This window comes from Heptranchias perlo, chromosome 38, assembly GCF_035084215.1.
Source record: "Heptranchias perlo isolate sHepPer1 chromosome 38, sHepPer1.hap1, whole genome shotgun sequence".
Classification (NCBI taxonomy): domain Eukaryota; kingdom Metazoa; phylum Chordata; class Chondrichthyes; order Hexanchiformes; family Hexanchidae; genus Heptranchias; species Heptranchias perlo.
In genome coordinates, this window is record NC_090362.1 from 19,389,050 (window position 1) to 19,402,523 (window position 13,474).

Here is a 13,474-nt window from a genome sequence, read left to right on the forward strand (position 1 = left end):
TCCCAATAATTTACCCACCACCGAGGTTAGGCTGATTGGCCTGTAATTACTCAGTCTATCCCTTTCTCCATTTTTAAACAACGGTACAATGTTAGCAGTCCCCCAATCCTCTGGCACCACGCCTGTAGCCAGAGAGGATTGGAAAATGATGTACGTATGTAAGATGATGTGAGCTACAAGCTCCCATGGAATTCACTGTCTTTACATCAGAACTAAATGGGTAAATTCCTACTTTATGCAATTTAATGGCATTTGAAGACAGTGGCGTCAATCAGCTGTGATCAAAGGTACCATGCAAGAGAATGAGCACACAGCAGACAAGTGATTAATTGCTCATTAGCATTCTGCATCTCAAACCACCTGCTAAAGTCCTTGCGGTGTCCAACTCAATTTGCACCTAGAACAAATGCTTTTTAAAAATCTTTAACGAATTTCCTGATCAACCAACCTTGCTGGGTTCATGAAAGACATGTCTGCTTTCCTTTTGACCTTGGCTACTTATGAAAATATATACGATGGAGACAGAATTTTCCTATTTGTCTCAATTCTGTGAAATTGCAACGGGATATTAATTTTTTAAAAAGAACAAGGGTGTGATAATCTTGAAGTGGAAGGACAAATGCCATGGAGTCTAACTGTCCAAATCCACCATCCTAGCTCAATATCAACAATGAAAAAGAAAAATTTGCACCTTTCACGATGTCCCAAAGCACTTTACAACTGATGAAGTACTTTTGAAGTGTAGTAAATTTGTGATGTAGGAAACGCAGCAGCCAATTTGCGCACAGCAAGATCCCACAAACAGCGATGAAGTAAATGACCAGATCATCTGTTTTAGTTGTTGGATAAATATTGGTCAGGACACCAGGGAGCACTCCCCTGCTCTTCTTCAAATAGTGCCATGGGATCTTTAACATCCACCTGAGAGGGTGAACGGGGCTTCGGTTTAACGTCGACAACTCCGACAATGCAGCGCTCCCTCAGCGCCGCACTGGAGCATCAGCCTGGATTATGTGCTGCAGTCTCTGGAGTGGGGCTTGAACCCACAACCTTCTGACTCAGAGGCAAGAGTGCGACCCACTGAGCCACGGCTGACCGGTAATACTGACCCACTGAATTCATTTGCTGAAACGTGTACCGTTTCTGGGAAACTTGCTTTTAACTCTTTGTTGAATTCTCTACCACAGAAGGCTGTGGAGGCCAAGTCACTGAATATATTTAAGAAGGAGCTGGATAGATTTCTAGACACAAAAGGCATCAAGGGGTATGGGGAGAGGGCGGGAATATGTATTATTGAGATAGAGGATCAGCCGTGATCATATTGAATGGCGGAGCAGGCTCGAAGGGCCGAATGGCCTACTCCTGCTCCTATTTTCTATGTTAGAATGAGAATTTGACAAACACTATCCAGCACGATGTAGTCCAGAACTTCCCGGGTTGCGTTCTCAGTCTGTGCTGAGGTAACTGACCTTGCCCGGCTCGCTATTTAGGCAGCCACCTTTGACCTCAGTGCTCTTTGGGCTGCACAGGGAAAATAATGAACCTGAGTTCCCGACCGTTGATTGTTATGCAGTGATGTCTTGCTGGAAAACGCCTGTGTGTGGATGTTGGGTGAGAACAGGACTGGCTTCAGTGGCGATGCCACCCACTGTTGAATAGCCTGTTAATACCCATTTCCTAGGGTCACGTGTAGAACAAACACTAGAGTGAGAGACGGCGGGGGGGGGGGGTGGGGGTCCTTACACCAGGGAGAGTTGGTGCTTCAGTAGATGATGGAAGAAATGGGAAGAATGTTTGTTTTTTTTTAAAAAAAAGAAAACCTGCATTTAGTGCATTCAAATCGTGAAACTCCATCGACAATGAAAAATACCACTGTCCCCATTCACTTACCATTAAACTGAATAAAATACACTCCCATTGCTTAAGTTACTGCCTGCACCACAGCATTAATCTTCTATTGTTTAGCCCATAATAAGCAGGCTGCCTCACCAGCCAATTGAAATGATTGCCTCCAGTCACAAAGCTTTTCATGTCCACTTCCACTCCAGACCAAAGATTTTAATTGCATTTTTTTTTAAAACAAATGTTCAGCCCAATCCACAGGAAACATTTCAGTGATGTGTTTATAACCTCTGCCACACAGCCCGCAGCTAAAAGGGTGATTCTGCGCTCCCAGGTTCCCAGCGGGAAAGCTGTGCTCACAGGGAGTCTGGGTCAGACAGTCTGCACTACAGGTTTGTAGCCCCCATCTCCATCTCTCTCGCACACGCACAGTTCCCCACTGGGAACACGGGATTGTGGAATCGCTGTCCTAGAGGTGACAATATTAGGCAAACCCTAGGTGTGAGGCTGTGGTCACACCAGGTAAGATACCTGAAGGGCAGGGTTACCAACTCTGGACGTATTCACACATGACCTCTGGCCCCGCTCTGCCAAACAGCCTTTTATCCCACCTCCAACATTTTTATAAGTAATAAACTGAGAAAATGAAAAAACGCTCAATTATTCTTTAATGCCCCTATGATTTTGCTCCCAGCAGTGTCCAGGAGATTAATCTTTAATTCCTGGAGACTCCAGGTCAATCCTGGAGGGTTGGTAACCATACTGCAGGAGTGCCGCATGCATCATTAAAAGCAGCAAGCTGCGTTATCTTGTGAGTGGCAGGGCATGGTGTGTCTGGGCTTTAGCCCAAGTTTACCTTCTTGTTACCACTGATGCGACCGCTCCAAGTCACTGATAATCTTGAGTTATCGATTACAATGACCGATTTGCGTCTCCTAGTAACTACACAGAGAAGCATTTTCAGCCTCACACTGGGAAGTATAAAAGCAGCTGAAATAAGACCTCGCCTTAGGACATAAGTTAAACCAAGTTCTGGCGCCCTCCTGTTTATTTTTAAAATATTTTTCATTGAGATCTCGAGAGTAGAATCATGATTTATGAAGCCAATATACACACAAGTGACTGTGCACCCATCTTTTATGAAGCCATTGTGCAATTAAAGGTATATTCACATATAGGAAAGACTTGCATTTATTTAGTACCTTTCACAGCCTCAGGACGTCCCAAAGCACTTTACAAACGGTGAAGTACTTTAAGTGTAGTCACTGTTGTAATGTAGGAAATGCGGCAGCCAATTCGCGTACAGCAAGATCCCACAAACAGCAAAATGATAATGACCAGATAATCTTTTTTAGTAATGTTGGTTGAGGGATAAATATTGGCCAGGATACAGGGGAGAACTCCCCTGCTTTTCTTCAAATAGTGCCATGGGATCTTTTACATCCACCTGAGAGGACAGGCAGAGCCTCGGTTTAACATCTCATCCGAAAGATGGCACCTCTGACAGTGCAGCACTCCCTCAGTACCGCACTGGAGTGTCAGCCTAGATTATATGCTCAAGACTCTGGAGTAGGACTTGAACCCACTATTTTCTGACTCGGCAAGAGTGCAACCAACTGAGCCCAGCTGACACATATATATATTTTATGAGGTATATGTAGGTGCACAATCATACATTTTATGAGCGTAGACAATCCCACACACACTTTATTAAGTCACTTTGCCTCCTGACTGCGGGAGGAATGTGTCACCATATCTGAACTGCTTGTTCGGGGAGTGATGCAAGTTGGAGGTCAGAGGCAATTGGTTTGGCCGTGGGCTTCGGTGGCTTAGTTAGGCTTGAGGATGGTTGGGAGAGGCCCTGCATATTGGTGGCCGCGTTAGTTAGGGTTGGTGGCCCCTCATGGCCAATGGTTGGGCTGCTGTGCTGAGGACATAGTTTGTGTTGAGTGTGTCTCCAAGGATGGGCCCCAGACTGCCCAATATTTCCCCAAATCCAGACAGAGACCAAACATTGCTTGCCGTGACCATTCACATTATAATAACACTGGTGGTGAGGGGTCAGTGAGGGTTCAGGCACAGAGCCCTGCCTCCTCCAGCGTCAACAACGGTCCAAACAGGCAATGAAAGTGTGAATTGGCCTGAAAACAGAACTAACATCGTATCCTTCAGAGTAAAAAGAACTTTCATTTATATAGTGCCTTTCACCACCTCAAGACATCCCAAAGCACTTTACAGCCAACAAAGTACTTTTTGAAGTGTAGTCACTGTTGTAATGTAGGAAAGGCAGCAGTCAATTTGCGCACAGCAAGATCCCACAAACACCAACGTGATAATGACCAGATCATCTGTTTTGAAATGTTGGTTGAGGGATAAATATTGGCCAGAATACTGGGGAGAACTCTCCTGCTCTTCGAAATAGTGTCATGGGATCTTTTACGTCCACCTGAGAGGGCAGACGGGGGCCTCTGTTTAACGTCTCATCTGGAAGATGGCACCTCCAACAGTACAGTGCTCCCTTAGTACTGGAGTGTCAGCTTAGATTTTGTGCTCAAGTCCCTGGAGTGGGACTCGAACACGAGAACTAACAGCACATCCTCCTCGCTGTCCCTTCATTGCTCTGCATCAATATCCTGAAATTCCCTATCTAACACTACTCAGGAGCACCATCACCCTAAGCAGTTTAAGAGAAAGGCTCACCACCATTAAATGGCAATAAAGTTGGCACTGCCAACATCACCCACATCCTGAGAACAAATCAATTAAAAAAATCTAAGCTTGATATCACCCATGCACTACTTTTTGGTTGGCTCATCTCCTCTGCTACCATTTTGAGTCTTGTTAGCATCCTACATTATGAAAGTTGGACCTTCGTGTGTGTGTGTGTGTGTGTGTGTGTGTGAGAAAAAGGGTCATTAACTCATTCTTTAAATAATGGTTCTTTTTCCACTTAAACAGAAAGGGAAAATGGCTGAATACCAGGCTTTGAATTCTCAGACAGAAAAGAAAACACTCAAAATGTTGAATACAGAAATCACAACGTCACAAACATTAGAAAGAACTCAGTGCTGGATTCAACAATGGATTCTACACTTCAAGATTAAGCCGGTGGTACGAATAAGTCACCCCTTTGAAAGCTCCTCACTTTTGTGGGAGAGTGCACCCTACCTGGCTCCGATTATCCTAGAAACACACCGTCCAGCTGTGAGGTGGAGCTCGCAGACTCTCTGAGCCTCAGCTGGCCACAGGGACGCCCTCATCTGTTCATTTCAGATTGTTCTGACACGAAATTGATCCAAAACAGTTGGGTTTGTGTTGACGGGAGAATTCAAATCCTGAGTATTAAACTAGAACACATTGATTTCCCATCACTGATCAACTGTAAAGGAATGTTTACCCATTAGGTTTGAAGAGGGAAATAATGTCATTTTTATTTAATCACAAAGGAAAGAATGTTAGATCCATCAGTTCTTTAATTCTGTATATTTCTGTTCATTATTAAGTGTCAGCAAGTTCAAGGAAAATCTTGCCTCTCTCGGCTGACCAGTTTTGAATGTTTTCAGCTCATGCACTGTGACTTGGGCCAAAAGATAAAGAAAAGAAAGTCTTCCATTTAAACAGGGCCTTTCACAATGTCAGGACATCCCAAAGCGTTTCACAGCCAATGAAACACTTTTGAAATGTAGTCACTGTTGTAATGTAGGAAACACAGCAGCCAATTTGCGCACAGCAAGATCCCACAAACAACAATGAGATAACGACCAGATAATCTGTCTTTAGGTGTTGGTTGAGGGATAAATATTGGCCAGGACACTGGGGAGAACTCCCCTACTCTTCTTCGAATAGTGGATGTTTTACATCCACCTGAGAGGGCAGGTTTAACATCTCATTCAAAAGGCAGCACCTCTGACAGTGCAGCACCCCCTCGGCACTGCACTGAAGTGTCAGCCGACATTATGTGTTCAAGTCCAGGAGTGAGGTTTAAACGCACAATCTCCTGACCCAGATAAGAGTGCTACCACTGAACCAAGCTGATACTTAAAAGGGCACATCAGGAATTTAAAGGCACACCCCACACGATTTTCCATGCATTACTGATGAAAATCCAATCTATTGAGACAGAAAGCTACCCCTGTGTGTAAAAACAACGCAAATACATTCAAAAATGATGTGATTATGATTTTGTGACATAGAGCAAATCATTCCCCTTGTCTGGTATTAGATCTACATTGGTTCTGACATAAAACTGGCACCAAATCAGTTGGATAGAAATAATGTTAAATTCTTCACAATCGGGCCAATTTTCCAAATTGGCATTGCCTGCAGGGAGGCCTCGTCTGCCAGCTGCACGGATGGTGGGCAGTGCCTCCCCACCGATAGCATAAATTTGGAAGATCAGCCCAACGTCCCAAACGACTGAATGCAATGCAAAAAGTTTCAGCCAATTACATAATAAATTCACTACTTCAATAACCGTTTCACTTGGGGCATTAACTCTCTCCAGCTGAGCTCAGGGATCAGATGGGAAGTGTTTCATAAATTAATAATAAAATAATAAATGCAGCCGCCAAAACAATTAGCATAACACTATGACTGGGGTGTGATTACTCTGGAGCTTTCTGTAAATTGGATTTCTCTTGCATTCTTTTTAAATGAATAAATATTTAAGGGGATATGAAGCATGTTTGACTTCTTGTGACCTGGCAATTGTTTTTCATCCAAAAATGTACAAAAGCAGGCTTCCCTTTGATTTGTACGAGTGCTAACTCACGTATAAGGCTGTGTTATCTTCTTGAACGAAACTCCCGAGTGGTAGCTTGCGTTATCCAGGACAAGTCATTTGGTGCAGTGTAACAAATACCAGGATATTCTGCACTTATCGCATGTAGTGCAATTTGCTGCCTAAAGACTGTGCACAAAAATAATTCCAGAGGCAGTGAAATTTTAGGATAATTGGCAAAAGAACCAGAGGGGAGGTGAAGATTTTTTTAACACAGCGAGTTGTTATGATCTGGAATGCACTTCCTGAAAGGGCGGTGGAAACAGATTCAATAATAACTTTCAAAAAGAAATTGGATAAATACTTGAGAAGGAAACATTTGCAGGCTTATGGGGAAAGAGCAGGGGGAGTGGGACTAATTGGATAGCTCTTTCAAAGAGCTGGCACAGGAACGATGGGCTGAACGGCCTCTTGTGCCGTACGATTCTACGATTCCAGGAAAAAGGAAGTTTCAGAGCAGATTCGAAGCTAACAATTCACTTGCTTCAACACATCACTTGGCCTTGCTATAATGGACACAAGCCATTCCTATCATACCTGCAGTCGTGCTGCCGAGCTATTTGTTAAACGACAACTGAAATACTTAAGAGAGCAGAAATTGGCAAAACCCACCAATACTGCTGTGCAGGGCCATGCTTCTAATCCTTTCCATTCTGATTGGCTTAGCTGAGAGCATGAGAAACTCTAGCTGGCGCCATATTGTGAGGCCTTTTTGCAAATTTAAAAAGTTACAGCAGGTGTTAAAATTATTGCTTCCAGGAACGCTCCTTGCTGTCCATCAGCTAAGGAATAAGCAATTTTAGAAGCACAGAATTTGATAGTGCAGAAGGAAGCCTTTTGGCCCATCGTGTCTGTGCTCACATCATGTCCATTTAGTTCTGATAACGACAATGAATTCCATGGGAGCTTGTAGCTCACATCATCTTCTATAATATACAACATTTCAACTGCGAAAGGGAAGACTTGAGCTCATCTAAACTCTGTTGCCCGTATCCTAACTCGCGCCAAGTCCCGTTCACCCATCCCCTCAGTGCTCACTGACCTACATTGGCTCCCGGTCTGGTAACACCTCGATTTTAAATTTCTCATCCTTGTTTTCAAATCCCTCCATGGCCTCGCCCCCTCCCTATCTCTGTAACCTCCTCGAACTCTACAAACGTCCAAGATCTCTGCGCTCCTCCAATTCTGGCCTCTTGCACGTCCCCGATTTTAATCGCTCCACCATTGGCGGCCGTGCCTTCAGCTGCCAAGGCCCTAAGCTCTGGAATTCCCACGACAACTTGCATTTATGTAGCACCTTTTAATATAGTAAAAACATCCCAAGGCGCTTCACGGGAGCATTATCAGACAGAATTTGACACCGAGCCAGCTAGAGATATTAGGACAGGTGACCAAAAGCTTGGGCAAAGAGGCAGATTTTAAGTAGCGGCTTTTAGGAGGAGAGAGAGGTTTAGGGAGGGAATTCCAGAGTTTTAAAAACTATAATAGATTCTGCTTCCACCATTGTTTCTGGCAAGGCATTCCATTTCCTAACAAAACTTGGCGTTTTAAAAAACTTATCCTTTAATTCTTTTGGTGATGATCTTAAATTTAGCTCTTCTGTTACCAACTCACCAACAAGTGGCAATAGTTTTTCCCTATTTACCTCATTATAACCTCTCATAATTTTGAACATCTCTATTAGTTCTCCCCCTGACCTTTTGTTCTATTGAAAAGATCCCCAGTGTCTCTCGTTTCCCTTCATTAAACACTATCATCCCTTTTTAAAAAAAAAAGTTGCTGGGATAAATCCTGAACTGGAACAGGACTATCTTTCCGATTGATATCAGCTTATGAAATTATAAAGCTTTACGCAGTGCAGGAGAACTGTACTCCTTTAAAATGTTAATCAAATTTGGAAATGTGAGCAGCAAATGATTTTGGATTAGCTGTTGCCTTAATATCCAAAACTGCTTAACATTTAGAAGTATTACATTTCTTCCTTATCAGTGAAACGGCTGCCATAGGGCAATTGTGGAGCATCTCTGCCTCATGCTAGCTTTAGACTATCACACTCAACCAACCAGCCCTTGCACTGCCACAGCAACCGAGTCACAGTAACAAGCTCTTTACCTTATAAGGGAGCAGGGAAATTCTGTGCATGCACAGTGCAACCAGACAAGTGCGGAGTTCAGCGCTGGGAATGACCGCATGCTGCTGATGTTGATTAGTAAGTGTCTCTGACGGGGGGCCGAGACAGCACAGGCGTCTTTGTGCTCCCACGGGCGAGACACCTGATTGACCCATGGCCCGTGTCTCTAATTGCTGTGGTTGTGTATAATGAACATTATGTAAATACATTTTATCTTATTCATAATCTGCAGATAATCAACTCTACCCTGAAAGGATTAGTTTCTGACCGGGTGGGCTGCCAATAAAACTGATCATATCATAAAGTAAGAAAGTAATTAGTTTATAAAATAATTAGTTATCAAATATTAACAATTAAGATATCAGGTGAGGCAGTCAAACAATACGTCCAAGTTTATACCAAGTTTTGCTGGATGACAACCCATCTGAATTTCTCCTATTTCCAGACACGTGCTTTGCTTTTTTTCCTCTATTTTCCACGCTGTGTTGCGAGAGTATTTGTTCTAATAAAACACTTTTCATTCGGGGTGGAGGGCGCAAGATGGTGCGGCTATTGGTCTCTGCGAGGCTCCTGTATGACATGTGGTCTTGGCTCAGTGGGTAGCCCTCTCACCTCAGATTCAGAAAGTTGTGGGTTCAAGTCCCACTCCAGAGGCTCGAGCACAAAATCTAGGCTGACTCTCCAGCGTTGCTGCCGTGCCTCCCTACATTTCAACAGTGACTACACTTCAAAAGTACTTAATTGGCTGAAAAGCGCTTTGGGACGTCCTGAGGCCACAAAAGGCACTGTGTAAATGCAAGTCTTTCTTTGAGAAAGGAAAAGCTGCCAGGTTTGCCCACTTGAGTGTATTTTAGTGCGAGAACCCAGGAAAGGGGTTGTGACCTGGATGTTTCTGTTTCTGGATTCGAATTCTTTCTTTGCCAGATCACAAGATAGATTTGGATGAAGAATTCCATTTCAGTCCATTTTTTATCATCCTTCCAGAATACCAACCCTACCCTCGCCCTGTTACAGTCTCCAACTGTATCGTAACTGAATCCAGTGTACTGACCTCAACCAGCCTTCTTGGCAACACTGCTCCAGTTTTACATAGAAATTACAACAGGGAAACAGGGTGTGTGTCCTCCACACGAGCAGTAGCTCTAATAACATGTGCCCGCCCTGTTCCCGTGTTCCTTTATTCCCTTTTCCTTTAACCGCCTATCTAATCTATCAAATATTAATGTAGTCTCTGCTTCAATCACCATCTCTGGCCGTGCATTCTACAGCCTCACAACCCTCTGTGTAAAAATGTTTCTCCTGCTCTCTGTCCTAAATCTCTTATATTCAATCTTCTATTTTCATCCCCTCAATCACTAGGAACAGTCTATTTCTATCTACTAGAATCGTAGAATCTTGCAGCATAGAAGGAGGCCATTCGGCCCATTATGCCTGTGCTGGCACTTTGAAAGAGTCCCACTCCCCTGCTGTTTCCTCACAGCCCTGTAAATGTTTTCCTTTTCAAATATTTATCCAATTCCCTTTTGAAAGTTACCATTGAATCGACTTCCATCACCCTTTCAGGCACTCTGTCCCCTCTCTCAAACACCTCCATCAAATCAAAAATGTTGATCACGCTCTGAAATCTGTCCTACCTTAGTAACTCTATCTCAGTGGAGTCTGTTGCAGCATAACAGTCTGAATAATAAAGACTTCATTCAATGAGCTTTGCCTTTCATTGGAACACTATCTGCTACGTAAGCTGAAGTTCCTTCTCATTCTGGTAGTCTAAAAAATACTTTTAATGGGATCGTTTGACAAAACATTTCCAAGTCTAAAAACATAAGTTTTTTTTTAAAAAGTATGTTCCGTGCCTTGAAACCTTCTGCCTAAAATAGTTGAGGATTTATTATTGCTTTTTCCTTAACTGGAAACGACAACAACTTGCCTTTTTATATATTGTTTTTGACGTAGAAAAATGTCCTAAGGCTCATCACAGAAATGTAATCAAAAAATGGATGCAGAGCCAAAGAAGGAGATGTTAGAAGGGTGGGTGAGGAAAAGCTTTTAAGAAAAGCCTGAAAGGAGGATAGGGAGGTGGAAGGGTTTAAGAAGTGGAATTAGAGTGTGGGGCCTGTGTGGCTGAAGGCTTGGTCGCCATTGTTGGGGCTAGCGCAAGAGGCCAGAATCAGAGGAACAGAGGGTTTGGGTGGGTGAGGTAACACTTGAAATTACAGAGATAGGGAGGGGCGAGGCGAGGCCCTGAAAGGATTTAAACACAAGGGTGAAAATTCTAAATTTGCTCACTTGTTGCATTGTGTGCTTTTAGATGCTCGGGCATTGCATTTTTTTTCAGTTTCCTACATTAAAGGTGCTATATAAATGCACGTTGCTTTTGTATAGATGGTCATGCATTGGATTGTGTGCTTTTAGATGCTCAGATGTTGCATTGTGTTTTTAGATGTTCCGCATGGCATTTTCTACGTTAAAGATGTGATTTATAAATGTAAGTTGTTTTTATTTAGATGCTCACGTATTGGGTGTTTTAAGATGCTCATTTATTGCATTGTACGTATTCAGATGTTCCCCATATAGAATTGTGGTCTGATTATAGTTTTGGGATTCTATTTATTGTTTGTATTTATTATAAACAAAGATCATTTGCTACTTGGCTGCTTTGACGACGTCTTATTAAATTATCAAGATAATCTTCTAACGCAACAAATTGTTGATGTGGAGATGCCTTTGATTGACAGTGGATTTCCAGGTATTAAGTGAACAATGGCTGAACACTGGGGGGATTTAGTCTGTCGGGTTCCACTCCCCGTGTGAAGCCTCACTAGTAGTGAGCACAATAGTGGAGCTGTGGCCCGGCAATGTAGCCCCGATTTTCCGACCTACACTCGCCACTAGTGAGGGTCCGCACCAGGGGCTTCGTGAAGCTAGCCCCTCTTGATTCTTAAAGGGGTAAAGTAAAAAGAGAGGCTAACAAAATATTGTGAAGTATGCATTAAGCAAGTAGAGGATTAGCTGAAATGTCAGTTAATTTATTCATGCGTCTAACTGCAGAAGTGTAATATTACCTAGAATTACACAGAATTTACAGCACAGAAACAGGCCATTCGGCCCAACAGGTCTGTGCCGGTGTTTATGCTCCACACGAGCCTCCTCCTGCCTTACTTCATCTCACCCTATCAGCATATCCTTCTATTCCTTTCTCCCTCATGTACTTATCTAGTTTCCCCATAAATGCATCTATGTTAATCGCCTCAACTACTCCTTATGATAGCGAGTCCCACATTCTCACCACTCTCTGAGTAAAGAAGTTTCTCCTAATCAGTACAAGTTGTCTAATGCTTAGACTTGTGTTAAACTCAACTTTTCATTTGCTAAATGCTGCTACTGGAATTTTTAACCAGAGGGAATTAATTCTAAAATGGATTAAGGCGCACATTTGGTAGACAATGGTGGAGGGGAAAGCAGCCATAGACCAAAAAGAGTCTGTAAGAGAGATACTTATCTTGTAGCCACCAGATGGTAGCATGAAGCAGAGCTGATCTCCGTTTCTATTGCTAACAGCTAAACGCCTCTGACAGCATAGATGCATTTAAGGGGAAGCTGGATAAACACGAGGGAGAAAGGAATAGAAGGATATGCAGATAGGTTGAGATGAAAAGGGATGGGAGGAGGCTCGTGTGGAGCATAAACACCGATTTTGACCAGTTGGGCCGAATGGCCTGTTTCTGTGCTGTAACTTGTTCCAGGCAAGTTGATAAAAAGAAAGAACTTGCATTTATATAGCACCTTTCACCGCCTCAGGATGTCTCAAAGCGATTTACAGTCAATGAAGTACTTTTGAAGTGTAGTCACTGTTGTAATGTAGGAAACGCGGCAGCCAATCTGCGCACAGCAAGCTCCCACAAACAGCAATGTGATAATGACTAGATAATCTGTTTTAGTGATGTTGGTTGAGGGATAAATATTGTCCAAGACACATAAGTTGGGTTTTCCCTCTGCAGTATAATGCTAACCTAGTGCTAGTCCAGAAACCAGAATCTGACATCACTTTTCCTGCATCTTAGAGTTGCTTCATTTTTGCCAGGTCCAAAATTGAACAGAGAGCAGGATGGAGTCGGAGAGGTTCTGATGTTTACTTCGGTGCTGAGGCCAATTCATTGAGAACTTTAATAACTTAACTTCCCCATATCATATGACACAGAGAAAAGTAATGCGAAAGCAGTCTCCTTCTTACCATTCAGAAGTTTGTATTTTCTGCTGTCCGTTTCCGCCGTGTAAATTGGGCAGCTGGTGTCAGAAAAATGACAGGACGATGGGGAATGAAGTGCAGGAATGAAACACCCACAAATGAGTATTTAATTGAAGCACCGCTGGCATCGCTCACTAGATAATTAATTGGGACACAAGCCTAGTGGTTTCCTGGCCGGCCGTGACTGGCCATTTTCCGATTTCAGCCATCCAATTCGTTCTGCACGAACGGGAAGCTTGGATTGGAAAATCTGTCTCTCTCTTTTACTCTTTCTCCTTATCTCACCCTCCCCTCCCCTAATGTGGAAATTATGAAGTCCCAAGAACCATCTCCAATTTTACAACTCTTCCACTGAGGTAAGGTCATCGGCCTGAAACGTTAACTCTGTTTCTCTCTCCACACATGCTGCCTGACCTGCTGAGTGTTTTCCAGCACTTTCTGGTTTTGATTTCAGATTTCCAGCATCCGCAGTATT